The sequence below is a fragment of the Heterodontus francisci genome, chromosome 24 (genome assembly GCF_036365525.1).
Source record: "Heterodontus francisci isolate sHetFra1 chromosome 24, sHetFra1.hap1, whole genome shotgun sequence".
Lineage (NCBI taxonomy): Eukaryota > Metazoa > Chordata > Chondrichthyes > Heterodontiformes > Heterodontidae > Heterodontus > Heterodontus francisci.
In genome coordinates, this window is record NC_090394.1 from 25,212,776 (window position 1) to 25,226,376 (window position 13,601).

The 13,601-nt window shown below is 40.8% G+C and overlaps 1 long non-coding RNA gene across 3 annotated transcripts; it reads right to left on the reverse strand.

Annotated features, from left to right (window-relative positions):
• Positions 1 to 220: 220 nt before the first annotated feature.
• Positions 221 to 8,930, reverse strand: LOC137383248 (uncharacterized). 3 transcript variants are annotated; one of them, XR_010977365.1, is made up of 4 exons: positions 8,890 to 8,930; positions 4,803 to 4,956; positions 3,350 to 3,558; positions 221 to 605 (listed from the first exon to the last, which is right to left on the reverse strand). It is a non-coding gene; the product is annotated as an uncharacterized lncRNA (long non-coding RNA). The 3 variants fall into 3 exon arrangements; XR_010977364.1 differs by lacking the exon at positions 8,890 to 8,930 and having other exon boundaries at positions 221 to 1,069; positions 4,803 to 5,288; XR_010977363.1 differs by lacking the exon at positions 8,890 to 8,930 and having other exon boundaries at positions 4,803 to 5,286.
• Between the last annotated feature and the right edge of the window lie 4,671 nt (positions 8,931 to 13,601).

Below are 13,601 nucleotides of genomic sequence, written 5' to 3' on the forward strand. Positions count from 1 at the left end.
GACACAGAAGGGGCGCATACCGCACTCGTGAGTTTACAGATGTTTATGAAACAAGCCCTGCCGGCTTCTGTTGCCATTTGACTTTACTGCAAAATCACTGAGCATTGTGTACCAGATAGATCGCATTCAATGACAGTAAGGCGCTGGTTTAAACAGCGAGGTTTATTTCTTGAACATTGAAATCACACAAATGCAGCAAAACAATGTTAATTTACTCTTTATTTTTGTTATTTTAAAAAATCTGAGGCAATACAGAAATGTACACACAAAACTAAATCCACGGTCACTCTGCTGCTCTGTTCTAACCGCCCCTGGAAGCTGATTCCTGGTTTAAGATTTTTATTGCAAGTTCAATCATTTGTGTTTTTAACAAATGGATTAATCAAAAAGCTCTAAGCTTCTATCATATGCAAGTGCTGCCACAGTACAATGCAAAGGAAACTATCAAAACATATTTCACTTCAAACATTTGGGGGCCCACGTTTGCTGCTCGTTCATATTTACAGACAAAACATTCATTCCTTTCCTCCTGCCCTCAAATAGGTTGTAATTCAGAATCAGCCAACTGGTCCCTGGGTTGTATAGGGCGTCTGAGACCCATCTCCCTGGTAAATGCAGAATTGTTACAATGTTTAAGCAACTTTTCATGGAAAGTATTGGGACTGTATGATTAAAAAGGTGATTATAGTAACGATATCTAGAATACAAACGGCTGAATGGCATGGCGATATTACATACTTTTTATTTTAAAAATGTATTTTGTTAAATATTTCTTGATTTACTCCTTATTTGATAGGTGAAGAGGTTTGCTCAAAAAAGCGTATGATGAAACAACCAACTATGAGCCGGGATGCCTCCTTCAGTCTCTGCCTGTCCTGTATTGTCTAGGATTCCCTGTGGAGCCAGCGAACAGATGCGGCGAAGGGCTCCTCCGGGGAACAGTCAATTATTTAATTATACAGGACTGCATTCATTAAGGACGCAGGTCTGTTTCGTGGAGTCCGGGCAGCCCCGATAGGAACACAACAGCTCAGCGTCAACTCCTTGTCGACTGTGAACTGAAGGCCGTCTGCAATAACAAAGGGTCCAAGTTTACCTTGAACTTCCCATCCTTAGGCATCGGAAAACCAGGGGAGATGAAATTCCCAGCACTGTTTTTACTGTTTATATCATTCTAATTCACTCTCACTCTCTCCCCCAGCACATACACACCGTATGTTCATTATTTAACTCTAAATTGTGGTTGTCTATTAATCACTCTTGCATTCTTTACTCTGCACATTTATTTATCCCTGTATACCTAGCCACCTGTTTATACCTATGTATATGACAAGGTATATGAAAGCCCTTAACATTTATATAACGCTACAGTTTGACCTTTGTGGGTATATAGCGAGGGACCTCCATTTCAATTCCACTATTAGCACACTATATATCTTTTAGATATTTATTTCATGTGTCTAAACATTACTGAGCTGAAGATATAAAATATTGATATCACAGTAACATCATCTTCCTACCAGTACTTGTATTTCCCTGTCTGTCCCTCTACATTCACATATAGGGCAAGACATTCGCGTTCATACTCTCTCTGAAATCCATTCATATGTTGCCAGTCCCGGAAATGTTGTGCGCTTGGTTATTGTGTGTGTGTGTGGTGGCAGAAATGCAAATGCTTCATGGTGGGAATCACAAGCTTTCTGTTTCCATTTTTTTTGCTATTAAATCACTTTAAAGACCCGTTTCAGTAGAAATACGGTAGTGACCAAGCCTGTGTATGTTTGATTTTATTTTTCCACGGAGGCGGAGAGGAATAAATGCCCAGTTTCTGCGCCGGTCAGGCTCGTGTGGAAATGCTTCCAGTTTCCTGATTCTATTTTTAGTTGCTGTAACTGAAAGCTATAGTTTTTGTTTGAAGTTTTAAAACGTGCTCTAAAAATAAAGCGCTATATCGCAAGCTAAAATTGCTGGCAGTCTTTTTTTGTTGCTGCAAAACGCACATTGGGAGAATGACACGGCGATAGCTGGGTTTAACACTGTACAGTAGTGCATGATACGTGTGGTGAAACAGGAGGCGGAAGGCTCTATATGTCCCAATTTGGACATTCCAGAGTGTGAGTCGGAAAAAGGCTGTAATTACAGTGGAACACAAATAGAGGAATACGAAACTGAATATCATCAATATAAGCAGCGCACAGAAATAGACCAGGATAGGTACAAAGATTGATAGATAACCCAATGAATAACTGGTAGATACCATAGATAATATGCATTTAATACAGCAGGCTGATATATACTGAACAAGAACCGGTGCTTAATATACGGAGACACTATGAGATAGATCGAGCAAGTGTCAGGAATACTCGTACAGTAAATACAAATTCTCTCCAACGCACTTATGCGGGGACTACTTTTCAAATTGAAAGCCAAAAAAAAACCAGACCGGATTTTAAACTAGCTTAAATGCACGTTCTGATTCCAAACAGCTGCTGCTTTACTTCAAGCGGCGAATGAAAGTGATTGGAGACCTGATAGTCTCAGCCAGTGATTCGGTCCATATATATGTGTGATAGGAAGGTTTAAGATACTAAAGATGTCCTGGGACATGTAGCAAGAAACTGCCAGATGTTTAGGGGAAAAAGTCACAGTAAATGGGCGATGTAAAAGTGGTTCTTTGAGAGGGGGGGGGGGGGGGGTGATGATTGGGAAAGCAGATGCTGTGTACCTGCACAGAATAACTGAGGGAACTTATTGCTACTGTCAGTGATTGCCCTACGCCAGCATAAACTCACTGGTACCTTTTCCTTTTTTAAAAAAAGGTGACCATCATTTATTAAACGCCACACGACTGAAGCGTTTCTCCCGATATGTGGCCTTCCGGCCTTCCAACAACCGAACAAACACTGGAGTGGTATCTGTCACATTCTCCGTCTGATTTCCTGCTCTAATTATTGTAGCGGAAGATGTTTGGCACTTATTAAATCTAGTCTTACACCCAGTGATTCTCTACAGTAATGAGTCAATGCATCTCCGGGGCCGACTTTTTGCTCACGAATCGTTTTATTTCATTTTCTGCCGGTTGGTATAGGACCGTTCCTTTATCGATTTAAAAAGAGATTATAATCTGTATTTCATGAACCGCTCTATTTTATTGCTCGCTTGAAGTGTGAATTAGACTAATTTTTCTATGTAAAAAATACAGAGCGAGATGTCGGTTCAAAACTGATTTGCACCTTGTCCCTTTTCATCATTATTTCCAATGCATTTACTGAATTCTCTCACACATGCACAGACACGCAAACACACACACGCAGTACTTTGGTTCTCTATGTTCTTTCATAGCGCCTACCTTTTAATGAGTTGAGCCCCATTTGTTGTGCTTGTCAGTGGAAGTAATGGAGTAGCGCAGCCCCAGAGACAACAATGACTGCGCTCAAACACCCAGCTCCTCACTGCCTTTTAGTTGGCAGTTTAAAAAAATGTTCACAATTTTATTTTGGTCGACGTGAATTCCTCAGCCCTAAGATTCAATTGTCACCTTCATCGATAGTCTGCTACCTACAAGTAAAAGAAAGATGTTTTTAATCCTCCAATATAGTCATACAGCTTGAAGACACGAACCGCGTTCAACCGTAAATTTTGTGACCATTATTCTATTATTTAACAATTATATATTTGTAAAACAATATAAATTACAGGTGCACTGTAATTCAGGTCGCACCCTACCGCATGAAGAAAGTTGTCAAAAAACATACGATACAACTGATACGTTTGTGCTTTTAATCCAACATTTTGCACATTATCTTAGTATCTCAGTCACATCAATAAAAAAAGCTTCAGCGATTGAAAGCTGCAAAATGAGTCCCTTGTTCAAATAACTCTGGCTGTGATCTTTATTACAAATGTGTCGGGCATAACATTCATTTCTTTAGAGCTTTAATTATTTACTAAAGCTTCAATTCAATCTTTATTTTTCGTTATTTATGGCATTGTCTGGTGGAGGTCTGTATATTCCGGCTCGGAATTACTTTATTTGGCGCGTATTTTTTTGCAAGATTAAAATGTGCGTGGATCCTCGTGTGGGTTGCTTTTCATTCGGTGTTGAATTCAGAGTTACTGGTGGTCAATGGGGCTCCTGTTTTGTGTGTGTGTGTAGATTGCTTACGCCGGATCCTGGAGCTCAGCTTCCCCGCCTTTCCTTGCAGGCTCCCCGGAGGACAAGCAGCCCTGGCTCTGCCCCCTCTCTCATCTCATCTGCCTGTCCGCTCCATCGAGCTGATTAACAAAACGCCAAACGCAACTCTATTCCTAATTCCCCAGACGTCAGTGTCAATCAGCTTTTAGATATATATAGCTGTGGGCGACTTCTTCCTCCAGTAAATCTGCAGCGCTCTACATTGTTGGGGGAAGGGGAGGGGAATAAAGGGTTTCGCGGCAGAATGTCCGGGCTATAGTTCCAAAGCAGCGCTCGGGTCGACCGTCTCGTAATAGCCCCGAAAAAAAATGTTTAGGGACAAGGCATTCTAATGTTATCTATCAATGTGTTTGAGCTAGAAAGTGGAAAGCGCTATGACACGAGATAAAATTTTTTAAAACGAGTCCCATATGTATGTTGAATACAGACAGGCCGATCGATTTGATGACGGGTTCGAAAGGAATGCTTAGATTGCGTGTTGAGCAAATCGTATTAAAGTTGGTGAATTTCCTTCGACGTCCCCCCCCCCCGCCCCCATCTTTAAAGGAAAACAAAAAAAAATAATTCTCGCCATTGCCCTTCCAATTTCCGAAGAAAGACCACTTACCCCTTTGCAAATAAATAACAGGGTGCGAGAGGGCTGGGTGGAGATTAGCTTGATCTGTCTTGCTCCTGTGTTCATGTTGAGATTGAAAAATAAATCTCCAGGATGCCCTTGAGAAACGTCTCAGCAAATTCTCCATTGCAACGATTCGCTCAAGCTGAAAAACAACAAGCTAGTAACATTGAAAGAATTTGCTTATACAGTACTTAGAACGCAGCTATTGAAAGGAAAGGTCATATTTAATCTGACCAGAACAGGTTTGATGGCTGTAGACAATAGAGGCGATCCCCCATTTATCCCCCACCCCCACCTCGCACTGCCAATAAACAAAAGACGATATCTTTGTCGCGATAAATGAGTTTTCCGAGAATTTAAAATGTAGTAGGAATCCGGGAAATCTATAAATCGTCGAATCGGTTAATGAAAAAAAGAAATATATGACGGTGCAAATCATGTCCTCGACCCTTCTGATCCCTGCTTTCCGGAGGGAGGGCTTTGAGACGGGAAGAACAGCTACAGAGTTTTCAGGCACATTCACACAACACCCAGTATTGCATGTCAATCGCCTCCCACTCTTAAAGCGGGTATGCACCACTAAATCGGGTCTTACTGTTCAATTTTATTTTTCTATTCCTTGCGTCGGTCCATACGGGTCCATACACCAGCAGATTTGATCTGGCGTTGTGCTTTCCTCTGCAAAAAATAAATATTGTGCAACCAAAAATGAACTCAATCTAGTGACTCGTGGTGGCCTGATAATTTATGAAACCGGGTGACTACATACATCGAAAGCTCTGAGACCGCAGTCTTTGTATCTTCAACTGATTTAAGAAAGTAGAGATTCACAGATTCGGTTGTTGGGTAGTTAGCAGAGACAGGGGCAAATTACAATGAACCCTTGGGATTTATGTGGCGTTTAGGGATTAGGAAGAAATACATGTAATCAGAACGCTCTAATAAACTCGCATGAAGTGCCAGTTCGAGTCAATTCCACAGACTTGAAATCAGCCAACCAGTTATATGTGTGCACTAGAAACTATAAGGGGAGAAAGATTACTACAACAAAACAGTGCAAGTGAAACAATTGGGTGAAATTATTTGAGATACTCAGAGAGGAGATCACGCACCATCATTCCTACAGACATCAATGTTTGGCTATTAACGGTCTGGGGAAGGAGATACAAGACTTTAATTCGACTTGTTCCTCTCGATTACGCTTGGGTGACATGACAGCTTTAATAATCCAAGGACAACAGTTTCACACAAAGAAAGCGTCTCTTCACTCGGTATTTTTCCCCCCCCCCTTGATTTGTTGTCTTGATTTAGCAACAAGCCCATCCGCGAATGATTCGAAACGGCTTGATAGAGGGAATGATTATAATTATTCCAAATTACAATGTAACCGGGTCTATAGCCGCAGCGATTGGGTTGCGGTTCTGTTTGCAATTCGTTTCATTTTCGACCTTCTGGGGGAAACAATAGGGGATCCGAGATAGCAGCCTGTGACAGATTGCGGTCTCCATTCCCGTTTGTTTTTCCTTTTTATAGTGGCTGTTTGACGAAAACAAGGGCACTCGTTGAAGTCAGTTTTGTCCAATCAAAGATAATAATTTCACATTAAATGTGGAAAAAATAGATTTGCGGCATTCTGCTCGGCTTTATAAAGCAAAAAGGCGGAAAGTAGTTGGACCAAGCGAACCCAAACGGGCACATTTACAAAGTTATTCCTTTTTATCTCAGATGCAAATCCTGACCCAAGCACCCAACTCCTTAGCAACATGGGTCGCTTGTCTGCCAATAATAGGCGACAGTGATAAGGCCACATTTAGTGGGACGTTGTTTAAAGGTGTGCTTGTGTCGAAGATTATGCTAAAAAAAAATTAGGGCGATTCTAGCCAGCAAAAGAATCCCTTTCGCCTTTTGCATTCAGGATCAAACTAAATTCGGCTAAAAGTCAAATTACAACTCAGTTTTAGTCTCGGATAGAGAGAGAAAAAAATAATTGTCGCTTGAAGGAAAAAGGAATGTTGTTTTGTGAGTGGATTTGCGCTCCCCCTCCCTCCCCCCACTTCCTCCCGGGAACATGTGACCACGGGGTGGCGATTGCATCGATTTTTTGGTGTCGCGGCGCTCCAGACTCGGCTGGGAGCGACACCAGAGGGCCCGGGGCCTCCTATCAAGGGGATGGAGATTAGGACAGCGAACAGCCCCCACACCCGTCACAAGACACCCGCTCACCGTCTGCTCTGACCTCCATTCCTTCGCATCGTGCTGCTCCGATCCACAGAGCATTTCGTAGGAAAAGCCAAACAACAAAACAAAAAAAAAACTTATCAGTTGTTCCACTTAATCGCCATGGTATTTCGCATTAAACTTTACTCCCTGCTTTATACCTTTTATGTCTCGAACTTAAACCGCGTGTGTCCCAGTAAGTATTCTCTATGTGTTTTGCGTGAGAATGATCGTTGCTATGTTTCGGCAGGCGCTTAATCTATTCGAGACTGCAGGAACACTTTTGCATAAGGAGATCTAATTGTGTGCTGTTGTTGGAGCCGGATTCTAGTTAGAATTCGGCTCTGTGATCAACTCAACAGACAACCTGACATAAAATGGATTTTACTTTTGCAAGACAGCTCAGACTTTCTAGGCTCGGATGACTAAACAACGAGGCTTTTTAAAAAGTTATTTTTGTATGTATGTGTGTTAAATAATGTTTTCGTGTAACACTTCCTCACGTGCAACGTACACGCGTTGTGCAAACGTTCATAGTCTATTTAAAATCCAACACCCTTTAAAAAAAACTTGGCGCAGATGGTTTTGCAGACGTGAGGTTTGGTTTGCCTGTTTCGGATAGTTATGCTTTGCCCTTCCCCCTTCCTCCTGTCTGGCTTTTGCTGAGGTTGGAATCAGGCCAAAACTCAGTGAAGCTTGACTGAGCGTTGCAAGTCTGCAATGAAAATTACATCGCAAGCTCCGCGGCTCCTTCCTTCACCTCGTAATAGTCGGCAAAATGTTTAAAGCCAAGTAGTTTTGAGAGAGAGAGAGATGGAACACGGGAACGAATGAGTGCAGCATGTATCTGCAGATCGATGTAGACCTCGATCCCGTGGTCTGTAATAAAGATTTCACATATGTCACGCAAAGCGGTGAGCTGTAATCGGCAGCATTCCCAGCATTACATGTTCTGCAAGGTTATGTGTATAGTTTAGTTTCTTTGTGGAGGTTTATTCTCAATAATAACTTCCTCCTGTGAAAAGTACTTGCCAGAAGACAGACAGCATGAGAAACCCTAACTTGTATCTCTACATCGAAATACCAAAAAGCTACAGTGCAGACTTCCCCTCTTTAAAACCTTTCTCAGACACTTTTAACCATACTAGCTCGGTGCACGGTTACCAAACTGTCGACTCCAGTGACCCCCAAAAAGCGAATGTTGATGTCCTGCAGTGTTTGAAACCCATTATTCTCCATGTAGACTTTCCAGCCTATATGTGAAAAGCCGTTAATGGCGATGTTGATGCTTAGCTGAATTTTTAACTATGGAAAAGGGAATAATGAAGGTTTTCAAACGTGCTTCGCACTTCTAAACTTCCATATGGGAGTAGGTTGGGGCATTGTATCAATTCACAATGGCCACACAATCTGTTTATATAGATACATGTATATAATGTGTGGTTGGCTGTGTCCTATATATATGTAGAGAGAGACTCGCTTCCAATTATGAGCTGTCAATTTCAGGTCGGTCTCTCAGATTTAAATCAGCCAATCTTAATGGGCGAATCCTTGGCAATTAGAACGCTGAGGAATCAAATTAAAATAACCGAAAGTAAAAGGATCTGGTAAAGTAATTTGAAACAAGGGTGGCCGGGGCACAATATGCTTGTTACTAACCTATCAAAGGTAGTTGTAAGGAATTTAAATCATGATTCTCGAGGATCAGCTTTAACCTACAAGGTGCTTTATTTATTCCTGTATAAACTATTCAAAATCGGCCAGGAATTCAGGCAGATAAGATCATTACTTAAAAAAAAATTACAAAAGCCAAGTTGACGAAACTTGATACAAATTCGTATTAAACGATTTGACTTACCTTGTCCCCTCATACCTCACAGAAACACTCACGGTGTACACGCGTCCAGTTATTTTTTGATCATTCGTAATTCCCCTTCCCCTTCAACTCTTGTCAAATATTCTCCAAGGGATTTCAAATGGAAAACCTACCACTGCTATCCTTTGTCTTTGTACTTCTGTAATATGGGTCACTAGGTTTGACTTGCGCTCTGGGACAGTCTGAAAGAAATGTTCTTAACACGGAGCTGAAGCAAAGTAGACGATCTAGATCTTTACCAAGTCCCTGGACGCTCTAAAAATCAATTTCTATCTGCTTGAAGACTTCATATCATTAAATTATTCAAAATGCACATTTTCTTACTAGCAATTGGCATGATTAAAGCATTGTGCAGAAATATTGTAAAGTAATATTTGTATTCATTTTGTGCAAACTTTAAATTGTTTCCCAACCAGTGTCAGCTTTTGCATAACAATGAAGTACATTGATACCATCAAATCAGTGTATCATGTTGCTGTATAATCAGTATTAGCATTTTCATACTATATAGTCAGATCCTGATCAACCCCCAGCCTCCGCCAACAAATATCTTTAAATCCTATTGTATCAGAGATAGTTCTAATAAGGTCCCAAGTCTCAACTATTTATAGAAAACCTTTAATTCTAGAACCAATGTTGTAGAAAAGGACATCGGCTCGTTTCTTCCCATATTTTCACTTACTGTCGGTGGGCAGCAAGAGTTTTATGACGAGTCTCCAGTACTGATGGTCAAAAACAAAAACGTTTGCATTCGGTGTAACAGTTGTATTAAGTATATTGCCCTGGAATTCGATGTCACCGGGTTTCAGGTCACGACTAATCCCTAATTATTTTTGCACATTTTTGCATTTCGTGCTATGTTATTCAGATTGAAAGTACTGTACTTAAATAATAAGCCGATTTACCTTTGGGTCAAAATCAGATTAGATGTTTCATATAAGCATTAACAGCATTAATTTCTATTATTTACACTGTAACTGTCAATTCGATTCTTATATTACTTGGATTGTCTATAGACTTTATGCCAACTACTGGTTAGAATCGGGATGGAGACTAATTGCATCACAGCCTCTTTAATAGAAATTATTTATTTTTCCTTTCGCCCCCCCCCCCCCCCCCCACTTTCCCCTCCCTTTGGCTATCTGCGATTGCATTTGCTATCTAAATAAATTAGTTATTGACTTTAAAACATTTAAATGTGAAGGATGCAAGATATTCTACTCAAATCTGTATTGTGGTTGTAACTTTACTACTTAGGAGATCTATTAAATGAAATAAAAACAAAAGGGCGATTGGGGCAGCAATGAGTAAGCAATGCCTAACAATAATCAAACAGCATTAATTACCGTGCTTTTATTTTTTATATAATATATACACAGGGACATGCAGCCGCATTCCAATAAAGGGAATAATCCATTGGCCACTAAAAAGTGTATTTTTTTCTTCTCATGAATATTTGTTCAGCTGTAAGTCACTCCAAATAATGATTATACACGCTCTGTAACACAAGTCATGAGTCTAGATTTACTGGAACTGCGTGCTATCGTTTCCTTTAAATCAGGGGAAGATATGCAGCCATTTAAAAAAAATCAAAAGAGTTAATTAATCAAATACACAAGAAAAAAAATTATACGCGTTCCACTTACTTGCCTGGTGACTTGAATTCTCCACACATTCAATTTTCCTTTTATGGGATTAATTTAAATATAGATCGATTTCCGTGACATCAAAAGACCGAAGATCACCTCAGGTCATTGATGTCAGCGCCATATTGGCCTTCAGTATATGTGTGGATATTAAGTACAATTAAATAGACCACCAGGTAACCGGATTAATGTAGGTAAACTGTACTGGTGCTGGAGGGGAGAAGTAATAAGTACAGTATTGTAAAGTTTGAGTGAGCAAATGTCATCGTGTCGTAAATACTGGCCATATTTGTCTGTATAGTGCGTTGTAATCTATACATTAGGAATCACACACTCCAGTTTATGTACTGTACACATCAAAGAATGTCATGCTAAATGTTAGAATGTGCAGACTTCAAGCAGTAATGGGGGAGGGGTAGACATACGAAATATAGACGTGCTTCTGCTCGTTTAGAAAATACTATTATAGACTCGGCTGTGATTTGCTTATAATAGAAATGTAAAAAGGTAGTCGATGCAATACAGCTGAATTTGTCGCGATATTTACCAGATATGTAAAACCACGAGAATGGGGCTTGGGAGGTAATTTTAGATTTTAAAAGTCGGTAAAGCGTCAAAAATGAATCTCATAAGAAACGCGAGCACAAATGAAGAATGCAGATAATATCGCCTTTCTTGATTCAGTCGCCTTCCTTATGTGTTGAATGATCGAACTTGGACTGATCTCGTGCCTTGTAACATTGCCTTTTCCCTCGTTATCCCCCTTCTTTTTACTACTACTATGCCGTTCAATTACTATCTCCCTGTTCTCATTTTAATTCTCCCACTCCATTCATCCCCAGAGCCGGTTGACACCTTCTATCTCGTCATCCCTTGCCTTTCTTTCTTCCCTCGTTCAGTTTTTGCTTCTCCCACATGATTCATTCCAAGGGAGCAGCTGATATCGGGCAGTCATTAGTAAACAGATGAGGCACAGCTTTGTACCAGCATGCAAAGTTCCTTTTATCCCCTGTAATAAATCATATGCCTGCAGACAGAGACAGCGTGGAGAAAATAATAAATACACAAGAAGATGCGTTTGCTTTTTTTGTCACCTTGCAACTTTACCAGTCTGGACCATTTCTAAATCCATGCATTATTTATCCCTTGTGTAACACTGCCTTGGGTTACAATACTATTTTAAGTTTTTTTTTTGGAAGGGACTAAAAGTCATTATACAAGTCATTGTTCAGTGCTCATTATTTTAACAGAAGTTAAGAAAGATGGTATGCAGCTTTCGCACACTTGCTGAGGATTAATATTGTTTAAGGTAATGTAAGTATATCGCTGTCTTAGATAGATTCTCCTCCCAACATCTTGGGAAATATTCTATCGGATCATTCACTTCTCTATATATCTCCAAGTCCATAGATGACCGTGGTGCCGAGGCGAAGTATCTGGAAGCCTGTGACATTGCAGAATGCGCACACACTTAAAGCCATTGCACCCATCTTTCCCAACAATCTACCTTGTCAATTTCGCGTCAGTTTCTCAAGCTTCCGAATCAACCAGTGGCTCCCAGTGAAATGTAACAATTCACTGTCGGCTTCATAGCTGCTTCGGTAACATGTAAATTGCCTTTAAAATAATATAAATGCTACCATGAATGCGATCATCACAGGCATTTAAACAGACAAGGGACAATATGCCGTTTGTTAAATTTTGATGGGTAAGGCTGGGGACTTTTAAAGGAACAAGTACACAAAGAGAATCTAAAGGGAGGCATAGAAGAGCCCCTATACTGTGAACATAAAATGCTTAGAGTGGGTAATAAGGATTTCGCCTGCATGTTCTAACAAGCCCTAAAACTCGTCAGGATCTGCTAGGGGCAGGCACTGGAAAAGCTCTGTTGTCCAGCATTCTCTGTCAATTAACAAGAAGCTCTTTTATAGGAAGCCAGGGGCTCTAAAAGAGCCTGTTTGCTTTCTGATTTCAGAGGCCGGCTCGCGTTTCCAATGATGGAGGGAAGCATGTGGCGTCAAATTCGCCCTTAGCCAGGTCCCTTCCTCGTCCTGCTCAGGGTCCACGCAGATCCTTGGGCGCTATTTTTCAAGATTAGATCCCCCCAAACAAGCACCGCCCCCACCTCATTTTTATTGTTTGTGAATCACTCCTTCCCTGTTGTCGACTAGGATGCTATTCTGAGTACAAGGTGATTTATGGTCCTGGGGGTAGAGGGTGTTCTCAGCATCCGACAGCTGCTACGACGCCACCCTAACAGAAAAAGCAGACGAAGACTCTCTAAAGAAAGCAGACGTTTAGAAGAGAAGTGAAGCTACAGTAATGTACAGAGAACCCAGTACTGGTAACTTACAACCATCTGATGTAGCTAACGTAGACCATTTATTATTAGAACATGTGAGTTTAATGTGCTCATCATTCTGATAGAATGGAATTGCTGGAGGTGGCTGCTTGGGGTTGAGTTCTGTTAACGATAGCCCGGGGTGATTGGAAACTCAAATGTTTGTACCAGGTCCAAAAATAATCCACCGGCAGACCTGGAATTCACGAGTGAGATCAGGGCACACTATGAACAGGCGCCTGTCATTGATTCTATGCTTAGTCCCTGGCTGTTCGGTGGCATTTTAGTATTTAGGCTTTATAGTATACACGTTTGTCAAGACATGTTAAAATGTATTGACGAGTTGCTCAGACATTAAGCAACCTCGTCTCCCGCCCCCCGGACAGACTGGGGAGGCTCCGCAGAAGCCTGGTACAGCTCTCAACTTCTAATTTAATGTTATGGTCAAAAGTAACAGGAAAGAAATGTGCATTCTAAACTGTTTTCAATTCCGTGTGTTTCTATTTACATAACATTCTGTAAGGGCTTCGGTCCTTATAAAGAAATATAATTAACAGTTGGAGGGGAGGGAAACATTTCGTAAAGAAACTGATGGCTTTTTACACCAGGAAAAAGTACAGACAGCTAACCATATACTTGCAATGCCAGTAGTTCAATACGACACACGGTCCAATTAACTCGCAATCATTACCCTGCAATTTGGGGAA